This window comes from Staurois parvus, unplaced genomic scaffold (genome assembly GCF_062004578.1).
Source record: "Staurois parvus isolate SC_StPar_1 unplaced genomic scaffold, SC_StPar_1.0 ptg000184l, whole genome shotgun sequence".
Classification (NCBI taxonomy): Eukaryota; Metazoa; Chordata; class Amphibia; order Anura; family Ranidae; genus Staurois; species Staurois parvus.
Genome location: NW_028317980.1, coordinates 1,776,858 through 1,799,931, shown reverse-complemented (window position 1 = coordinate 1,799,931; position 23,074 = coordinate 1,776,858). Strand labels below are relative to the sequence as shown.

General features: G+C 43.8%; 1 protein-coding gene across 6 annotated transcripts in view; it reads right to left on the bottom strand.

The window, feature by feature from the left end:
* The window catches only part of LRRC4C (leucine rich repeat containing 4C), a 1,157,007-nt gene extending 1,138,037 nt beyond the window's left edge, over window positions 1-18,970 (bottom strand). For 3 of the 6 annotated variants that reach the window (XM_089677329.1, XM_089677328.1, XM_089677331.1), the window contains exon 1: window positions 17,984-18,792. The gene's annotated coding sequence lies outside the window, so the exon portion shown is untranslated. Of the gene's footprint in view, window positions 1-17,983 lie in introns of all 6 variants that reach the window. The other 3 variants (XR_016312706.1, XR_016312707.1, XR_016312708.1) reach the window with 2 other exon arrangements.
* Between the last annotated feature and the right edge of the window lie 4,104 nt (window positions 18,971-23,074).

Below are 23,074 nucleotides of genomic sequence, written 5' to 3'. Positions count from 1 at the left end.
GCCTTTAAAAACTACAGAAGGGGGCGTGGACAAGACCAGACACCATGCGCAAGCATAGAAGACAGCAGTGACCAGTCTTTATTACAGGAAACTCCTCCACAGAGGCAAAGTCTCACACTGGTTTACTGCTCAGATCTGGAAAAAATACACAAAGCACTCCATGATTCTAGAATACATGACACTAGCATTTAGGCACTGCTTGCCTATCTAAGAGATCAACTTTATAAAATATTGCTTCTTGACTTCCTTTTGCGCATATTATAAGTATCTTTTATCATATGTATTTCATCTTATATTGTATGCCGACATATAATATGCATATGTTGCACCCTTTAGTCCTGATGACGGGACACAGGTGAGACCCTGAAACGCATTGGTACTCCTGTGACTCTCACTTTGACAAATAAAAAACAACTGTAGCTATTAAACCTAGGTGGCGCTCTACTGCACTACTACTGCAAGTTGCAACCTCTGTTGGGTTCATGTTTTACAGAGAGTTGCCCTTGTTTCATGCCTGCAATTTATTCTTTACACTAGCGCAGTGGTCTCCAAACTGTGGCCCTTTGCTTGCCTCTATCCGGCCCTTTGGGCACTATTCCTACCATAGGCATCAACAACAGAGTATAAACCCTGTCACTGATACCAACAATAAGGCACTATTCCTACCAATGACACCAACAATGGGACACTATTCTTGCCAATGACACCAGTGGCAGGGCACTATTCTTCCCATTGACACCAACGATGGGGCACTATTCCTTCCCCTTGTCCCAACAACGAGGCAATATTCCTCCCACTAATGCCAATGATGGGCCATTGTTTACTCCCATTGAAGCCAAGTCATTTTCTACTTTCACTGGCCACAGTCCATCCCCCTCAAAGTCTTAAGGACACTAAACTGGCCCTTTGTTTAGAACTTTGGAGACCCCTAAACTAGCATCCCAAACTTCATCAACACTTCAACCGCTGAAGCTTTAACCATATAGAAAAGCAAGAAAATGAAGTATAAAAAATGACTTTTATCTTTTTATCTTAGTGTTACAATAACAACTCAGAAGGTGTACTTACTGTAACCACGGCACAGTTTCCTTGTAACTTGTCACAGTGGTGATGATAATTAGGTATCTGAAGACGCTGAACATGCCCCGTTGATGCTACACTACATGTGTTGATGCACAGAGCAGCTAATTGCAAAAGTTTCATTCCATCTTTGAAGTACATCTATATCGCACTTTGTCAAAGACTGGGAAAGTGATAAAGGCAAACCTCTAACAGAGAAAAATGAAGGCCGCTGTTGCCGAATTCTCCTTCTGCTGTGTTTTGGATATCACACTGATCCTTTAGCTTGCTTCAAATCTTTAAAGTGTAAGTTCACCATCAGAAAGATTTTCCATAAATCCCCCAGTGCAATTCTATATCTACTGAATAGCACATACCAGTGCTCCTCCTGTTGTACAGTTGTGTCCAAAATTATTCAACCCCCACTGAAATTGAGTGTTTTGGCCAGTTTGACATTGCTTTTGATCATTCAGTCATCTTGCTTACATTTACATTAAAGAGGCACTTGTAGGTCAGACAAATATAACATAACAGTTATAATGAAATAACCACAAATGTCTTTTCTGTGCTCACAGCATTATCAGTTTTATTCAACCCCCAAGTGACATTCAATCTTAGTACTTAGTACAGCATCCTTTTACAGTTATAACAGCTTTTAAACGTGAAGCATAGCTTGACACAAGTGTCTTGCAGCGATCTACGGGTATCTTCGCCCATTCTTCATGGGCAAAGGCCTCCAGTTCAGTCACATTCTTAGGCTTGCGCACTGCAACTGCTTTCTTTAAGTCCCACCAGAGGTTCTCAATCGGATTTAAGTCTGGTGACTGCGATGGCCACTCCAAAATGTTCCAGCCTTTCCTCTGCAACCATGCTCTAGTGGACTTGGAGGTATGCTTGGGATCATTGTCCTGTTGAAAGGTCCAACGTCTCCCAAGCCTCAGGTGTGTGACGGACTGCATCACGTTTCCATCCAATATCTCCTGGTACTGAAGAGAATTCATGGTACCTTGCACACGCTGAAGCTTCCCTGTACCTGCAGAAGCAAAACAGCCCCAAAGCATGATTGACCCTCCACCATGCTTCACAGTAGGCAAGGTGTTCTTTTCATCATAGGCCTTGTTCTTCCTCCTCCAAACATAGCGTTGATCCATGGGCCCAAACAGTTCTAATTTTGTTTCATCAGTCCACAGAACACTATCCCACAACTTTTGTGGTTTGTCCACATGGCTTTTGGCATACTGCAGTCGACTCTTCTTATTCTTTGGAGACAGCAAGGGGGTACGCCTGGGAGTTCTGGCACGGAGGCCTTCATTACGCAGTGTGCGTCTTATTGTCTGGGCTGAAACTTCTGTACCCACATCTGACAAATCTTTTCTCAGTTCCTCAGCAGTCACACGGGGACTTCTCTCCACTCTACGCTTCAGGTAGCGCACAGCAGTCGAAGTCAGCATCTTCTTTCTGCCACGACCAGGTAGCGTTTCAACAGTGCCCTTTGCCTTGAATTTGCGAATGATGCTTCCTAAGGTGTCTCTTGGTATGTTTAACATCTTTGCAATCTTCTTATAGCCATTGCCCTTCCTGTGAAGAGAAATCACCTCTTCTCTTGTCTTCCTGGACCATTCTCTTGCCTTCACCATGTTTGTAACCACACCAGTAAATGTCTAGAAGGAGCTGAGTATCACAGTCATTTTAAAGCTGCCTAATTGGTGCTTATTATGCTTGATTGCTGCTCGGTGACATCCACAGGTGTTTTCAATACCTGATGGAAAGCACCTGTATGAACCTCTGTTCTTCAGAGTGGTAGTCTTTAAGGGGTTGAATAATTGTGGCAATGAAGAAACCACATAAGAACCATTTACTACTGTATTACATAAACAATTGATGTCATTTTAGTTGCATTTGGGTAGTTACAACGTCCTTGTAGGATTTGATTCTGAATACAATTCCAAATGTACACTATAGTCCCTAAACCCCTTTACAGCATTGGGGGTTGAATAATTTTGGACACAACTGTAAATGGTGCATGTCCTCCCATTACAGAGGTAGCTGTTTGTGGGCCTCTCCACAAAAAGCCAAAGCCCCTCATTCTTCTATGTCTTACTGTTTCTAGGACAGGCTGAATATGACCGTAATGTGCCTCCTAGGGGCCACTCTGGGCCATTAAGCCTGGGTTCACATATATGCGGTGCGGTATATGGCATGTGATTCACACTGGAACCGTTCCGCATTCCTGTGCAAATCACATGCGATTTGTGTGTGGTGCAACTGGAGCCATACATTTTGTATGACTCTAATCACACCGCACCCGCACCAAAAAGGTGCAGGACCCTTTTTTGGGTCTGCACTAGAATCAGATTGCATGGGTATTCACACCTATGCGACCCGATTCTACACATCGCACCGCAATTTGAAGACCACTTTTGGGGTGTTGTTAACTTAATATACACACCCGCAGTGGTTCGCATGAACGGGGTGCAATTCTGATGTGGTGCGGAATTCACACAGAAAACGCTGCGAATTCCACACTGCATCGGTGTGAACCAGGTCTAAAACTGTGTGCAGTGCACACTCTCAGTTCCAGCTATGCGGGGTACAGGGTGCCCCCCCAAAAGGCTCAACACCTGTACAATGTGGCCACAGCTCATTCATATGCATATTCCATAAACCAGCATATATTTTTCATATGAATGAGCCAGCAATGGGATTTGCATTTAATGTGCACAAACCACTCATGATCCTTGCACTCTGTGAAAGACACACTGCTTACCCCTGCACTCTGTGTGTTATACACTCCTGCTCCTTGAACTCTTTGTGTTTCAGACTCCTGAGGCCTGCACTTTGTGATTTACACAATACTGAACTCTGCACTCTTTGTCACAGACTCCTACCGCCTGCACTCTGTGCGTCACACACTCATGATCCCTGCACGCTATGTATTACACACTCCTGACCCCCGCATTCTTTACATAACACACTCCTGCTCTTTGAATTCTTTGTATTTCAGACTTCTGAGGCCTGCACTCTGTGATTTACACAATACTGAACTCTGCACTCTTTGTCACACACTCATGATCCCTGCACGTTATGTATTACACACTCCTGACCCCCACATTCTTTACATTACACACTCATGATCCCTACACACTATGTATTACACACTCCTGACCCCCACATTCTTTACATTACACACTCATGATCCCTACACACTATGTATTACACACTCCTGACCCCCACATTCTTTACATTACACACTCATGATCCCTACATGCTATGTATTACACACTCCTGACCCCCGCATTCTTTACATTACACACTCATGATCCCTGCACGCTATGTATTACACACTCCTGACCCCTGCATTCTTTACATTACACACTCATGATCCCTGCACGCTATGTATTACACACTCCTGACCCCTGCATTCTTTACATTACACACTCATGATCCCTACACGCTATGTATTACACACTCCTGACCCCTGCATTCTTTACATTACAAACTCATGATCCCTACACACTATGTATTACACACTCCTGACCCCTGCATTCTTTACATTACACACTCATGATCCCTACACGCTATGTATTACACACTCCTGACCCCTGCATTCTTTACATTACACACTCATGATCCCTGCACGCTATGTATTACACACTCCTGACCCCCGCATTCTTTACATTACACACTCATGATGCCTACATGCTATGTATTACACACTCATGACCCTTGCACTCTGTGCTTCACACATTCTTGACCCTTGCACTCTGTGCTTCACATATTCTTGACCCTTGCACTCTGTGCTTCACACATTCTTGACCCTTGCACTCTGTGCTTCACACATTCTTGACCCTTGCACTCTGTACTTTACACACTCCTGACCCCTGCATTCTTTGCATTACACACTCCTGACCCCTGCAGTCGGTACATTACACAATTCTGACCCCTGCAACACTTTGTGGTATGCTCTCCTGAGTCCTTTACTCTGTGTGTTGCGTACACATGATACATGTACTCTGTGTGGTTTGCACTCCTGAACTCTGCACGGTAGATACTATGTTATACACTCCATACTACTAGCCCCTGCACTCTGTACACTGGACTTTGTATGATATACTGTTGACCACTGCATTCTGTATGCTGGGCTTTGTATGATATACTGTTGACCACTGCACTCTGTATGCTGGGCTTTATTTGACATACTTATGACCCCTGCAGTCTGTATGTTGGGCTTCATATGACATACTCCTGACCACTGCCCTCAAACTGCATTACTCCTGAAGTTGTTCTCTGGGTAGGCTATGGTAATTGTAGAGTTTCATTTTTTTTTAATGAGTGTGCTGAGGTTTGTGTCTGTCTGCTAGATACTTTGTGGCACATTTAAAACATATTTATGGGGAAAGGAACAGTGGCGTAACTGTGCTGTCTATAGAGGTGTCGCAGTCCTCAGCAGAAAGGTCCGTGTCAAAGGATGCGTTCTGCCGCATGCGTTTGAAGCGTATTTGGCATTTATCACCGTATTCTCTGCAAAAGATGTTGGTTGTCACACTATAAATAGACTGTACTAAAAGTCATAGCTAGCTAAACAAATGCATAAATGACTTTAATGACACATGAACGTAAACACATGCGCCGAGGGTTCCTACGCATTAAAAGGCTGATTGCACTACATATCTTACATATTGCCACACAGGCTAGGATAAGAACAATAACTCTGGGCCCATTATCCACGGTTAACTTTACACTGATGACCTGTAGGTGCTTTTAAAGTGTCATCTATGGAGAATTTTCAGGGACTGAGTTTCGTTTTCATTTCACTGGAGTGCGCAAATTTTGACATGTTTGGTAGCTATTTACTCAACACAACCTCATCTTTTATATTTTACCAAAAACTGAGTAATATCTTTTTCTTGGGTCCCCTATAATTAACTTAAGATGTTTGTTACTGAAAATGTATGCTTGAAAAATTAATATTGTGTAATATAAAAAAAAAATAAACTACCACGATTTTATTCTCCAGGGTCTCTGCTTTCAGACAATATATACAGTTTGGGAGTTTTAACTAATCTCTAGGCCTTAAATAATTTTTAAACGTATGCAAAAAAAAAACAGATCTGCAGCAAAAGAGCTTAAACCAAACCCCTATGGCCCAGCTCACTTTTCGCTTTGGCTCTTGTAATGTGTACCCAATTAATTATGTTATCCGATGGACAGGATGGAAGTGAGAGAACATACACACACACACATATATATATATACTATATTGCCAATATACACAAACTTTAATGCCATCCCAGTCTTAGCCCATAGGGTTCAATATTGAGTTGGCCCCGCTCTTTGCAGCTATAACAGCTTCAACTCTTCTGGGAAGGCCGTCCACAAGGTTTAGGAGGGTGTCTATGGGAAGGTTTGACCATTCTTCCAGAAGTGCATTTGTGAGGTCAGGCACTGATGTCGGACAAAAAGGCCTGGCTCACAGTCTCTCCTGTAATTTATCCCAAAGGTGTTCTATCAGGTTGAGGTCAGGACTCTGTGCAGGTCAGTCAAGTTCCTTCACCTCAAACAGGCTCATCCATGTCTTTATGGAACTTTCTTTGTGCACTGGTGCGCAGTCATGTTGGAACTGGAAGAGGCCATCCCAAAACTGTTCTCAAAAAGTTGGGAGCATGAAATTGTTCAAAATGTCTTGGTTTTCTGAAGAGTTCCCCTCACTGGAACTAAGGGGCCAAGCCCAACCCCTGAAAAACAACCCCACACCATAATCCCCCCTCCACCAAATTTTACACTTGGCACAATGCAGTCAGGCAAGTACCGTTCTCCTGGAAACCACCAAACCCAGACACATCCATTGGATTACCAGACAGAGAAGTGTGATTGGTCACTCCAGAGAACACGTCTCCACTGCACTATAGTCCATTGGCGGCGTGCTTTACACCACTGCATCTGAAGCTTTGCATTGCACTTTTTAATGTAAGGCATGGATGCAGCATCCCGGCCATGGAAACCCATTCCATGAAGCTCTCTACGGACTGTTGTTGTGCTAAACTGAAGGCCACACCAAGTTTAGAGGTCTTTAGCTATTGACTCTACAGACAGTTGGCAACTTCTGTGCACTGTGCGCTTCAGCATGCTCTGACCCCGCTCTATCATTTTATGTGGCCTACCACTTGGATGTTGTTCCCAGTTGCTTCCACTTTGTTATAATCCCACTAACAGTTGAGCGTGGAATATTTAGTAGCCAGGAAATGTCACGGATGGACTTATTGCACAGGTGACAACCTATCACGGTATTACGCTTGAATTCACTGAGCTCCTGAGAGCGACCCATTCTTTCACAAATGTTTGTAGAAGCAATCTGCATGCCCAGGGGCTTGATTTTATACACCTGTGGCCATGGAGGGGATTGGAACACTTGAATCCAATGATTTGGAGGGGTGGCCCAATTCTCTTGGCAATATCGTGTGTGTGTGTGTGTATATATACTGTATATATGTATATAAAATATATATATATATATATATATATATATAATTTGGGGGTTATTTTGGGGAATGGGTGGGGTGCTGAAACCCATAGGCTTTTGTACCCAGTTAATGTTTGCAATGAAACCTTAATTTGAACTCTAACATTAGAGAGTAGAATTTCAATTTCAGATTCAATTATAGATTTTTATTTCTGTCTGTGTCCTTGTTGCATTAAAGAGGAGATCCATCCTAGCCTATCGAAAATTTAAAAAATATTTATTTTTTATCATACACTTTAACAAAGGTCATGTGATGTCAGCAAAAATTCCTTCCCCATGGACCTAACAGATCTAAAAATCTGGAAAAACCTCAACATAAAGCACCTTCCAAACACTCCCACCATATCCACATAAGACAGAATAAACTCTGCATGGAGGATACAGGCCATGTATGGACCTGACAATGAAACACTAATAGGCAATAGAGCAAGCTGAAATTGGACATTATTTTCAATTACTGTTTTTTTTTTATGTGATCATGATAAAAAGTTTTTTTTTTTTCAAACCACACAGAGATGTTATAGAGACAATGACTGGGATTCCCTCAGGTTTTCCATCCAGCTCTATTACTTTAACCCATTCACCTCTGGATATTTAATTCCAACACACAAGTGAGCCCCTGGGACATATCAGAGCAGCTGATGGCCCTATAGCTATATGTCAGTAAGAAGCATTACTCGACTCGGCCTGCCAACTTAGGAATTCAATGTAGAGAAAAAAATGTGATGGAATTTCAGGGATTTAAATGAAAAGAAAAAAATGAAGCCGCATTTTCTCTAATTAGAAATTATTAGCTTCCCGAAATGATCACATTTTGTACACTTGGCCAATTATCTCTGCTGCATGTGCAATTACGCTCACACCTCTAAACACACTAATGTACCATGTTGCTGGCTGGCACAGTGGGCTGTGGCGCAGGAGACTATTTTTCCCCACTGTCTGCAGTCTTGAAGCAATACTTTAATCTGACAGGGAGAGACAATGCTAATGTGGCTGCACTTATGTGTGCCGGAGATCGGGGGAGCAGACACTGTGCTTTACGGGGTGTGCATATCTATTGTGAATGGAGATGGATTTAACTGCTTCCATTTCAGTGTAAATCCATCCCATCCATCCATCCGTCTGTCCGTCCGTCCGTCCGTCCGTCTGTCTGTCTATCTATCTATCTATCTTTCCTTCTATCTAACCCATATCTGTTTATCTATCCTTCCTTTATCTGTCTGTCTCTCTCTACCCCATATCTATCTATCTATCTATCTATCTATCTATCTATCTATCTATCTATCTATCTATCTATCTATCTGTCTCTTTCTCTCTACCCCATGTCTATCTATTTCTCCATCCTTCTCTCAATTCTTTCTTTCTTTCTTTCTTTCTTTCTTTCTTTCTTTCTTTCTTTCTTTCTTTCTTTCTTTCTTTCTTTCTTTCTTTCTTTCTTTCTTTCTTTCTTTCTTTCTTTCCTTCCTTCCTTCCTTCCTTCCTTCCTTCCTTCCCTTCCTTCCTTCCTTCCTTCCTTCCTTCCTTCCTTCCTTCCTTCCTTCCTTCCTTCCTTCCCTCCCTCCCTTCCTTCCTTCCTTCCTTCCTTCCTTCCTTCCTTCCTTCCTTCCTTTCCTTCCTCCCTTCCCTTCCCTTCCCTTTCCTTCCCTTCCTTCCTTTCCTTCCTTTCCATCCTTTCCATCCTTTCCTTTCCTTTCCTTCCCTTCCCTTCTTTCCTTGTTTCCTTGTTTCATTTCTTCCTTTCCTTTCCGTTCCTTTCCTTTCCTTTTCGTTCCTTCTTTCTTTCCTTTCTGTACCTTCCTTCTTTCCTTCCTTTCTATTTCTTCCTTCCTTTCTACCTTACTTCCTTCTTTTCTTCCCTTTTCTTTCTTCCTTCCCTTTCTTCCCTCCCTCCCTTCTTCCTTCCCTTCCTTTCTTCCCTTCCTTCCTCCTTCCTTTCTTCCCTTCCTTCCTCCTTCCTTTCTCCCTTCTCTTCCATTCCTTTCCTTTCCTTCCCTTCGTTCCTTTTTTCCTTCTTTCTTTCTTTCCTTCTTTTCTTTTCTTCTTTCCTTCTCATTCCTTCCTTCCCGTTTCTTCCTTCCCTTTCCTTCCTTCTTTCCTTCCCCATATCTGTATATCAACATAACACAGTGAGTGTCTGTCTGTCTTTTGACCCCATATCTATCTATCTATCTATCTATCTATCTATCTATCTATCTATCTATCTATCTATCCTAACAAAATGTGTTCCATCTAATTGATGACAAGTAGTTATATGGCACCAACAATTTATACAGCACTTTAAATATCAGTCCGTGCCTCAAAGAGCTTACAATCTAAGGTCCCTATCACACACACACACACGTGCCTCTAGTTGGTTCCAGTTCTGTTGGTTATGTTATATTCTGTACCAACATCCACCACTTTTTAGGTGCTGAATAATGAACCCATTGACCATGTTGAATACAGCAGTTCAAAGTGCAAAGTGAACCAACCAATCAGAGGTCCCATCCTTTCTTTTTATACCAACCAGAACAATGATTGAGAAGTTCTGGTTGGCCGTTGCTCGTTACTTCACTTTGCTATTACTTTTTTTTTTATTACATCAGCCTGTTGAATTCAAAGGGCAATCACACACACATTTTGTCCTTCCCCACTGCAAAGAAAAGCTATTCCAAAGAGCGTTTACTAGGACAAACCTACATCCAATGAATTTTCTATGGATAGTCAATCTGAAGTGGATTACCAAAGCTAATCAGCCTTTGACAGATTTAAAAATTTGCAACATTGGCAAGCACACAAAACAGCAGCTTACAGTGGCATTGGAAAACCCTGACACTCCATTTATTTTTGATATTTATATAGCAATGACCATTCACATAGTGATTTACATATATTATACATTCACATCAGTCCCTGCCCTCAAAGAGTTTGCAATTTAAGTTTCCAATCTCTAACTAGAGCAAATCTACCCATGCAAGCACAGGGAGAGCATGCAAACTCCATGCAGATAGTATCCTTGATAGGTTTCCAACCAAAGACCCCAGTGCACACAAGTTAAAGGTTTAAACTGGCATAAGATATCCCTGACACTCCATTTATTTTTGGGATTTATATAGTGCTGACCATTTACACAGCACTACACCTATTGTACATTCACATTTTACAATTTACGGTCCCTATCTTACAATTTATTAACCTACAAGCATGTGCGGGAGGAAACCCATGCAAGCACAAGGAGAAAATACAAATTTCATAAAGACAGTGTCCTGGTTGGGTTTCCAACCATGGAACCCGACGTACACAAGTCAAGGGTTTACATTGTCATCAGATAACCCTGACACTCCATTTTTTAAAGGTATTTTTATAGCGTCAACAATTTACACAGCACTACACCTATCATACATTCACATCAGTCCCTGCCCTCAAGAACTTACAATCTGTGGTCCCTATCTCACATACTTGTGCCAACTTAGACAAGAGCCAATTAACCTACCAGCATGCAGGCACAGGGAGAGCATGCAAACTCCACGTAGATAGTATCTTGGTTGGGTTTCCAACCAACCTACCAGCATGCAAGCACAGGGAGAGCATGTAAACTCCACGTAGATAGTGTCTTGGTTGGGTTTCCAACCAACCTACCAGCATGCAAGCACAGGGAGAGACAGAAGCCAATTAACCTACCAGCATGTGTGGAAGGAAACCCATGCATGCAGATGGAGAGCATGCAAACCCCATACCAATAGTGTCCTGGTTGGGTTTCCAAGCATGGACCCCAGAGCACACAAGTCAAGGGTTTACATTAACAGCAGGCAACCTGACGCTATTTATTGTAGGTATTTACTGCCAACAATTTATGGAGCTCTTTACATATTGTACATTCACATCAGTCCCTGCCCTCAAGGAGCTTACAATCTAAGGTCCTTATCTCACATACTAGTAGCAATGTAGACAGGAGCTAATTGACATCAGAATGTCTTTGAAGTGTGGGGCAAAACCCATGCAAGCACAGGGAGAACATGCAAATCCAATACAGATAAGTGTCCTTGTTGAGTTTCCAATTTACACAGTAGTACACCTATTGTACAGTCACATTAGTCCCTGCCCTCAAGAGCTTACAGTCTAAGGTCCCTATCGTCTAAGGTCCCGATCTCACATACCAGTGCCAGTTTAGACAGGAGAAAAGTAACCTACTAGCATGTGATGGAGAAAACCCACACAAGCAAAGGCAGAACAAGCAAACCCAATACAGATAGTGTCCCGTTAGAGTTTCCAATTTACACAGTACTACACCTATTGTACAGTCACATCAGTCCCTACCCTCAAGATCTTACAATCTAAGGTCCCTATCTCACATACTAGGGCTAATTTAGACAGGAGCAATTTAACCTACTTGCATGTGATGGAGGAAACTCACATAAGTACAGAGAGAACAAGCAAACCCCATACAGATAGTGTGCTAGTTGGGCCAAGCAAGGCCGGGACAAGGGGTGGGCAGAAGTGACAGCTGACCTGGGCACAGAGCAGAGAAGCAAATGGGCAAGAACAGATTCAAGGTGGTACACCCAATTTATGGCATGTATTAACAGTGAGTGAAGGAAGCGCAATTCTGAATCCTTCCCTGGGCACTGGATGACTGTCAACTGCAACCAAGGACCCCAGTACATACAAATAAAGGGTTTACATTAGCATCAGACAACCCATTTTCTTTGGGTATTTATAATTTACATAGCACTAGACCTATTGTACATTCATATTTGTCCCTGCCCTCAAGATCTTACAATCTAAGGTCCCTATTTCATATACTAGTGCTAATTTAGACAGGAGCAATTTAACCTACTAGCATGTGACGGAGGAAACTCACATAAGTACAGGGAGAACAAGCAAACCCCATACAGATAGTGTGCTAGTTGGGTTTCCAACCAAGCAAGGCCGGGACAAGGGGTGGGCAGAAGTGGCAGTTGCCCTGGGCGCAGCACGGAGAAGCAAATGGGCAAGAACAGATGAAAGGTGGTACACCCAATTTATGGCTTGTATTAACAGTGAGGGAAGGGAGAGCAATTCTGAATCCTTCCCTGGGCACTGGATGACTGTCAACCGCAACCAAGGACAGCAGTGTACACAAAGAAAAGGGTTTAGATTAGCATCAGGCAATCCTGACAACCAATTTACTTAGGGTATTTATAATGTACACAGAACTAGACCAGTCCCTGCCCTCAAGAGCTTACAATCTAAGGTCCCTATCTCACATACTAGTAGCAATGGACAGACAGGAGCTAATTGCCATCAGAATGTCTTTGAAGTGTGGGGGAAAACCCATGCAAGTACAGGGAGAACATGCAAATCCAATACAGATAAGTGTCCTTGTTTAGTTTCCAATTTACACAGTACTACACCTATTGTACAGTTACATCAGTCCCTGCCCTCAAGAGCTTACAGTCTAAGGACCCTATCTCACATACTAGTAGCAATGTAGACAGGAGCCAATTAACCTACCAGCATGCAAGCACAGGGAGAGCATGCAAACTCCACGTAGATAGTGTCTTGCATATTTATAATGTACACAGCACTAGACATATTGTACATTCACATCAGTCCCTGCCCTCAAGAGCTTACAATCTAAAGTCCCTATCTCATATACTAGTGCCAACTTAGACAAGAGCCAATTAACCTACCAGCATGCAAGCACAGGGAGAGCATGCAAACTCCACATAGATAGTATCTTGGTTGGGTTTCCAACCAACCTACCAGCATGCAAGCACAGGGAGAGCATGCAAACTCCATGTAGATAGTGTCTTGGGTATTTATAATGTACACAGCACTAGACCTATTGTACATTCACATCAGTCCCTGCCCTCAAGAGCTTACAATCTAAGGTCCGTATCTCACATAATAGTAGCAATGTAGACAGGAGCTAATTGACATCAGAATGTCTTTGAAGTGTGGGGGAAAACCCATGCAAGCACAGGGAGAACATGCAAATCCAATACAGATAAGTGTCCTTGTTGAGTTTCCAATTTACACAGTACTACACCTATTGTACAGTTACATTAGTCCCTGCCCTCAAGAGCTTACAATCTAAGGTCCCTATCTCATATACTAGTGCCAACTTAGACAAGAGCCAATAAACCTACCAGCATGCAAGCACAGGGCGAGCATGCAAACTCCACATAGATAGTATCTTGGTTGGGTTTCAAACCAACCTACCAGCATGGAAGCACAGGGAGAGCATGCAAACTCCACGTAGATAGTGTCTTGGGTATTTATAATGTACACAGCACTAGACCTATTGTACATTCACATCAGTCCCTGCCCTCAAGAGCTTACAATCTAAAGTCCCTATCTCAAATACTAGTGCCAACTTAGACAAGAGCCAATTAACCTACCAGCATGCAGGCACAGGGAGAGCATGCAAACTCCACGTAGATAGTGTCTTGGTTGGGTTTCCAACCAACCTACCAGCATGCAAGCACAGGGAGAGCATGCAAACTCCACGTAGATAGTGTCTTGGGTATTTATAATGTACACAGCACTAGACCTATTGTACATTCACATCAGTCCCTGCCCTCAAGAGCTTACAATCTAAGGTCCCTATCTCATATACTAGTGCCAACTTAGACAAGAGCCAATTAACCTACCAGCATGCAAGCACAGGGAGAGCATGCAAACTCCACGTAGATAGTGTCTTGGTTGGGTTTCCAACCAAGGACCCCAGTGCTGCAAGGCGTAAGGGGTAAACACTAATCCCCTAAGTGTCCTCGAAGCAAGATGCCAGTAGTGTGACACATACACACTTACATACAACCAACAAACCGTGACTGCAGCAGAGCAAACCATTATTTAAAGAGCATCTATCAGCTTGTTAATGTAATATGTGCTTAGGGAAAGGCAGCGGTTGCAGTTTCCTAGGTGAATAATCATCACGCTTGTACTGCACAGAGCAGGCCGGTGCAAAAAAACATGGTTTGTAGTGTGCGGTGGTTTGTACATTAGGAGCATTCTCCTTCTCCTTGCAACAACATATAAGCACTGCGGCCCCAAGAGGACTGTACGGAGCTAATCGGGCACTGACACAATGAAATGCTCTTTTGCTAAATTAAATAGCCTAGGTATATGAACCAACGAGGCTGCCATGTAATTTCCTTAAAAGCCGTATCTCTACCGAAGCCTGGCTTGCTGTACTCTGAAAACCCATAAAACACCAAAGCAAGGGGAATTAATAGGCAGTTGCATAGGACTGTAAGGCAAGAGGATGGGGAGGTTTAGAAATAGTACATTAGTGCTTGACTTTTTTTTTTTTTTTTATGTTATTTTGCCTTCCAGCCAAAAGGACAGATCTGCAAGAGTGGAGGGTGATATTGTCCTTCATCTTATTACACTAAGTACCGAGCGGTAAGGGGAGACACAAAGCAAAAGGGGATGGAGACGCCGCTGCAGGCTTCTCATTTAAGAAACACATTAATTAATTTTCGAGTCTTTTAATTAACTCCTTGAACACCCAACCTGAAGCCTTTTTTTTTTTCGCAGACCCCTCCTGCATCCATTCCCTCAAAGCACCCTATAACTATCATTCTAGCTATACCAGCTATTTTTAATCATGGAGTAGCTTGATATTAACTCCTTGTCTCACTTACAACTCTATTGCCAAGCAGCGGTAAATTTGATGCTACAAGGTGATAAAATAAATGAAGTCTAGTGAGCCATAAGGCAGGGGAACCTACATTCAAGATGACAAGGTCGAGTATCCTAGAGACAATGGCCTTCTACAAGGCTTAAGCAGAACCCCAGTCAAAAATATCAAGATAAAAAAATGAATAGCCATTTAACAGATATTATAACAAAACTAGATTTCCCTGCAATGTTCACCTGTGATTCAGAGATTTCCCCTGCAGACATTTTTTCAGTCGCTAGATGCCCTCAGTCTGATGACCGACCCAGGTCATCCCGGACAAGCCCCCAACCTGTGACTGGCAAGTGAAAGAAGTAGCATTGTGATGAGCTTATCTCTCTGTCACAGTGCTCTCTCCTCCTTTCAGCATGCTTCTGATGAATTGATTGGTCATCCAAGACCTGTCCCAGCCTGTGAAAGAAGGAGCAGCACAGCGATGAGCTCATCTCTCCGTCAGTTTGCTCTCTCTTCCTGTCAGCATGCTTCTGATGAATTGATTGGTCATTCCAGATCTTTCCCAGCCTATTATTGGCCAATGAAAGGAGACCATCATAGTAATCAGCTCATCTCTTTAATACTGTGCTCTCTCCTCCTGTCAGCATGCTTCTGATGAATTGATTGGTCATTCCAGATCTTTCCCAGCCTATATTTGGCCAATGAAAGGAGACCATCATAGTAATCAGCTCATCTCTTTAATACTGTGCTCTCTCCTCCTGTCAGCATGCTTCTGATGAATTGATTGGTCATCCAAGACCTGTCCCAGCCTGTGACAGGCTAATGAAAGAAGGAGCAGCACAGCGATGTGCTCATCTCTCCATTAGTTTGCTCTCTCTTCCTGTCAGCATGCTTCTGATGAATTGATTGGTCATCCATGACCTGTCCCAGCCTGTGACAGAGAGATGAGCACATCGCTGTGCTGCTCCTTCTTTCATTAGCCTGTCAGTTTGCTCTCTCTTCCTGTCAGCATGCTTCTGATGAATTGATTGGTCATTCCAGATCTTCCTCAGCCTGTTATTGGCCAATGAAAGGAGACCATCATAGTAATTAGCTCATCTCTTTAATCCTGTGCTCTCTACTTCTGTCAGCATGCTTCTGATGAATTAATTGGTCCCGCCCAAGCATGTGAACAGCCAATGAAAGGAAAAGCAGCACAGCAATGAGCTCATCTTTCCATCATTCTGCTCTCCCCATACCTCAGCATGCTTTTGTCAGTGCATGAACTGATTAGCTCCTTGTAGGGCTTCTTCCTCTCACCCTCCAGCCCTGCTGTACAGGGACTATGAAAGGCAGAAGGTCGAAATCAGGGGCGGACTGACCATTTGGAAATCCGAGGGCCCGGGGTCAGTAGGGGGCCCCATTAGATGCCCCTGGTACCTTTTTCATAGGCTTTTTTGAGTTTGGGGAAGGACACAGGGGCCCCATGATCCCCTATTGCCCGGGGGCCCCATGGAGTTGTCAGTCCGCCCCTGTTCCTGGTTATCTTGTCTAAAATGTTTGCTTTTGTTTTTTTAAATATGCTGTGTGATTCCACATAACAAACTTATAGCGAGGTTTTCCCAAATGTGACTTAAAAAATGGGAATACCCTTTAATTTTTTGGTCAAGTCCATCAGTAGATTTAACACTACCACAGGGACGGACTGACCATTTGGAAACTCGGGCACTGCCCGAGGGCCCAGGGTCAGTAGGGGGCCCCATGAAATGCCCCTGATACCTTTTTCATAGGCTTTTTTGAGTTTGGGGAAGGACACAGGGGCCCCATGATCCCCTATTGCCCAGGGGCCCCATGAGTTGTCAGTCCGCCCCTGGTCGAAATCAGGTGCCGACACTGCTGGCAGTTTAACTTAAATGACTAAAGAGCTGTTTGTACTCGGTGTCGTGGTGCTAAAGCTAAGCTGTAGGCAGATTTGAAAGACACAGATATACCATTATGCAAAAAAAAAAAGAAAAATGTAAAAAAAAAAAAAGGTTCATTGATGAATTATATGCAAAACAATATGCAGAAATTGAACGATGGTCATTCACTGGATACAATAGGTTACAGCATTTTGCTTCCTTGCCCATTAAATAAGCCTCAAAGCCTTCCATCAGATCCACTTGCAGCTGCTTGGACTGGACCGACTGGTGAGAACTGATTTCTGAGTAGTTGCGTTGTTCCTAACCATTGTTCTTTGCATGGTGTTAAACAAGCCCACAGGTGCAAAATTGCCAAAAAAAAAAAAAAAAGGATAAAGGATTGCCTGTAACATTGTACATGGAGATGGCACACACACTCATCTTTAGGTAACCAAGCCCATTGGAGGAAACGGATACAGTATTTAGAATAATGTATAACATGGATACCAGCAGAGATCATAGGATTTAGCAAACAAGTGTGGATTTGGCGTATTAAATATTCCCCATTTCCCATATCAATCCCAACGAGACGATGTGTTTTAGTTCAGACGCGCTGGACACGGTGAGTCACAGCAGACGGAGCTTAACAGCTGCTGGGAATAAAAAAAAAATTTTTTTTTTCCTCCATGCACATGTATAATAAATAAATAAATCACATACACACACTTTGCAAGCCTGGAAAAAAAAAAAAAAAAAACCTAAGGGGAAAAGGGAAGCCAAGATTGGCTGCTTAACTGTAACCATTGAGGGCAACAGACAAATCCACTGGTGTCTTAGTTTTTGATATAATATGGTAACGGCAGCAAAACAGCCTCCCCAAAGGAATAATACAAATGTCATTTGCTGAAAGAATACACGACTTACCCATTTGATAAGCTATCGATCCGGCTTGTCTATGGGAATGTATGCTCTTCCATCATTCTATGCAGTTTTGTAAGTCACATGGAATAGCCAGTAAAAAAAAAAAAAAAAAAAAAAGACAATCTAGTTGCATTAAAGGAATCAGGATTTTCCCACCTTTAGTTCATCCAGTAAGTGAAGAATAAAATGAGAACCGAAAAAGAAAAAAAAAAAAGAGAGAGAGAGGATGCAAGCAAAAGGACATCCCAATCAGAACAGCTTGGCCAACATTTGTCTGGGTGAGGGTGGTAGATCAATGCCTGGCTAGCAAATTGGAGAATCTATGGCACGGGCTCCTGCAGATGGCATGGCCACCTCCAACAGTGTGTTTAACAGACAGAAAATCCAAGGAATCTCCCATGTACTCGTACGTCCAGCATTGCATCAGATTAACCAAGTCAGCCTTTGCGAGGAAAGGGGGGGGGGGTGTCCCTTAGCACCCAGGTGCCACCCCTGCCCAGTTCAGGGTTAATGGGCTTTCCATTGCTGAAACATCAAATCTTTTTTCTTTTTTTTTTGTGCCTTCTCTCTTTCCCTCTCTTCCATCAGCCTTTGGCTCTGGCTGCATCCTATGCTACTGCATTTCCCCAGCTCTCCACGGTGCTACATAGAGCTTAAAGGATGGAGGGGAGTTGGAGAGAGGAGGGAAGGGTGGAGGGGAAGGGGGGGGAGGATTGCAATGCCTGAATAGCAAAGTCTATAAGAGGGTTGCAGATCTTGTTCCCAAATGTGAGGCTCCCAGTGAATTCCCTATAGCAGAAGCGGCAGCTGTGTTGCTGGCTTCAGCAGGGACAGAAAGGAGGTGCTAAATCATTTAGGAGTCTGAGAAAAGGGAGGCTCTGCGAGAGGCAGAGGTATGTGCTGTAGTCATTGGAGGGACCACACTCAACCCTCAGCGACACCAACCTCGCTCATCCTCCAGCAGCAAGGCATTGGCATTCAGGGAGTGGATGGGAGAGCAGGTTTCAGCACCAGGGACAGCGTCCCAGCACAGGCTGCATAGAGATTCCTCAGATGGAAGAGGCTATGCCATGGCACCTGGGACACCTACCAGTTGTGTGCAGAGAAGCTGTAGTCACCTGATTTCAGCTTCACACCCTGTGACCTCACACGTCTGGAACTATTAGTAGCCCAGAGGGAATATAATGGATTGTTGCATTTTTGGTTTCTCGCAGATTTTTTTTTTGCTTCCATGATTGCCCTTAGAGCTGGTTCACAGCACAATTTCAGAGTTACAGATGCATTTTTGCATGCGTATTTTTGTTGCATTGTTACGTGCTTTTGATGCATTTTTATTTGAAAGGACCCCCCCCCCCCTCCATCTACACCTCCTCCCTTGGCCAACGGATACACTCTCACGGCTTCAACTACCACCTATATGCCGACGACACGCAAATCTATCTCTCAACCCCCCACCTCACCCCTTCATTCTCCACCTGAATCACCAGCCTACTGAACGACATATCAGATTGGATGTCACTTCCTTAACAACCTTCCACCCACCCTATAGTACAATGACGTGCGCAAGGTGGTTCTCTTGTTCTGATAGGACGTCATTTGACGTCCTACCATTCTCACTGCGCATGCGCGGCTCAGGGAGCGCAGCGATTGCCTGTGCGCTGTGTCCCTCGGACACAGCGGATCACGGAAAGAGCCGAAGATGTTGGCTCGGTCATGTGATCGCCTGTGTTCAATCACAGCTGATCGCATGTAAACACGGAAATGTCGGTTATCGGCATTTCTCTCCTCTCGAGCTGTCACGCTGACAGCTCGAGAGGAGAGGAGAGCCGGTAATCGGCTTTCCGCAGAGGGGACATGTACACTGATCATCAGGGCACTGATGATCAGTGTGGCGCCAGAAGTGCCACCTGTCAGTGCTCATCAGTGCCACATGCCAGTGCCCATCAGTGCCACATATCAGTGCATACCAGTGCACATCAATGCCACATATCAGTGCCCATCTGAGCTGCCTTTCAATGTCACCCATCAGTGCCAGTCAGTGCCACCTATCAATTCCAATCAGTGCCACCTATCAGTGCTGCCAATCAGTGCCACATCAGTGCCAGTCAGTGTGGCCTATCAGTGCGCATCAGTCCCGCCTGTCAGTGCCAGTCAGTGCTGCCTATCAGTGCCAGTCAGTGCTGCCTATCAGTACCATGTATCAGTTTCATGTATCAGTGCTGCCTTTCAGTGCCCATCAGTGATGCCTGTCAATGCCCATTAGTGCAACCTACCAGTGCCTCCTCATCAGTGCCCATCAGTGCCACCTATCAGTGTCCATCAGTGCAGCCTATCAGTGCCCATCACTGCAGCCTCATTAGCGCACATCAGTGAAGAAGAAAAATCACTTATTTACAAAATTGTATAACAAAAACTAAGAAAAAACGTTTTTTTTTTCAAAATTTTCAGTGGTTTTTGGTTTGTTTAAGAAAAAATAAAAATCCCAGAGGTGATTAAATACCACCAAAAGAAAGTTCTGTCTCAAAAAATGATAAAAAGTTCATATGGGTACAGTGTTGCATGACCGCGCAATTGTCATTCAAAGTGTGACAGCGCTGAAAGCTGGAAATTGGCCTGGGCAGGAAGGGGGTATAAGTGCCCTGTAGGCTAGTGCTTAACTGAATCTCTCCAAAACCGAGCTCCTTGTCTTCCCCCCAGCCCGCGTACCCCCCACTGACTTCTCCATCACATCCAACCATGCCACCATCAAGCCCACCCTGCAAGCCAGAGTAATTGGTGTCATACTAGACTCCAACCTATCCTTCCAGCCCCAAGTCCAATCGCTAACAAACTCGTGCAGACTCCACCTCCGCAACATTGCCAAAATCCGCACGTTCCTAACCCCAGAAACCACTAAACAGCTCATCCACTCCCTCATCATATCACGACTCGACTACTGCAACTCCCTCCTCACTGGCCTGTCTCACCGCTGGCTATCCCCGCTTCAGTCGATCCTGAATACGGCGGCCAGACTCATCCACCTTACCAACCGCTCCATCTCCGCCACCCCCCTCTGCCAATCCCTCCACTGGCTTCTGATTGCTCAACAGATCAAATTCAAAATCCTAACACTGACGTACAAAGCCGTCCACCATACTGCCCCGAACTACATCACTGACCTAATATCCAAGTACCACCCAGCACGCACACTCCGCTCCTCACAAGACCTCCTTCTCTCTAGTTCCATGGTCTCCTCCTCCCATGCCCGCCTCCATGACTTCTCCAGGGCATCACCCATCCTCTGGAACTCCCAACCCCAATCCATCAGACTATCACCCACTCTCCTCTCCTTTAGGTGCACCCTAAAAACCCATCTCTTCAGGGAAGTCTACCCCACCCTCTGCTAATTGCCGCCTTCCTCCGCTCTTCCTACCACTCCATCCCCCACAGCTTTTCCTCCTGTACCACTATCCCCTCCCTCCTAGATTATAAGCTCCAAGGAGCAGGACCCTCGAACCTCTCGTGTTTCCCACTGTATTGTTACTGTATTGTCTCATGTATTGTCTCCCATTGTAATGTACAGCGCTGAGTGAACTGTTGGCGCTATATAAATACTGTAAAATAATAATAATAGAGACAAAAAAATGCGTAAAAATGCATCAAAGCGTGCAATCAGATGGTCCATGTATTCCTATTCCTGCAATCTGTTGCATGTCTGCCTGAAAAACTGACAGACCTGGTTGGATCACCTGTCTGAAAGGACCCCCCCCCCCCCCTGAAAAAAAAATAAAAAATAAAAAGACGAAACGATCGCCTTTGACACATTAAAAATGCATCAAAAACGCGCAATCAGACGTGTCTGACCTCACACATCTGGAATTATTAGTAGCCCAGAGGAAATATAATGGATTGTTGAATTTGTGGGGGGTTTTTTTGCTTCGAGATTCCCCTTAGAACTGGTGCAAACCACAATTTCAGCTTTACAGATGCATTTTTGCATCTGCATTTTTGGTGAATTTTTACGCGCTTTTGATGCATTTTTATTCTTTTTATTTGAAAGGACCCACCCCCCCCAAAAAAAATAGAAACGAAAAATGTGAAAAAATACGTAAAAATGCGTAAAAGCGCGCAATTAGACGGTCCATGTATTCCTATTCCAGCAATCTGTTGCAGGTCTGCCTGAAAAACCTGGTTGGATCGCCTGTCTGAAAGGACCCCCCCATATAAAAAAAAAAAAAAGATAAAGAGATGAAAAAATGCCCTTTGACACATCAAAAATGCATAAAAATGCAACAAATCGCACACATCTGGAACTATTAGCAACCCAGAGGGAATATAATGGATCGTTGCATTTGTGGTTTCTCGCACAGTTTTTTGTTTTCTTCCAGATTCCCCTTAGAACTGGTTCACACTACAATTTCAGTGTTACAGATGCATTTTTTCACGCTTTTGATGCATTTTTATTCTTTTATTTGGTGTGTGGGGGTCCTTTCAGACAAGTAACCTGTTGCAGGTCTTCCTGAATAACTGACAGACCTGGTTGGATTGCCTGTCTGAAAAGGACCCTTCTCCCAAAAAAATAGACATTAAAAATGCGCAAAAATGCATCAAGACGCGCAATCAGATGGTCCATGTATTCCTATTCCTGCAATCTGTTGCAGGTCTGCCTAAAAAACTGACCGACCTGGTTGGATAGCCTGTCTGAAAGGACACCTCCCCCCCCAAAAAAAAATAAAGAGATGAAAAAATGCCCTTTGACACATTACAAATGAGTAAAAATGCATCAAAATGCGCAATCAGATACCCCTTAGAGCTGGTTCACACCACAATATCAGCATTACAGATGCCTTTTTGCATGCGCATTTTTGATGCATTTTTATTCTTCTTTGGGGGGGGCTTTCAGACAGGCAATCTGTTGCAGGTCATCCTGAATAACTGACAGACCTGGTTGGATCGCCAGTCTGACCCCACTCCCAAAAAGAAATAAAGAGATGAAAAAATGCCCTCTGACACATTACAAATGCATCAAAATGCGCAATCAGACATGTGTGACCTCACACCTGGAACTATTTGTAGCCCAGAGGGAATATGATGGATTGTTGCATTTGTGGTTTC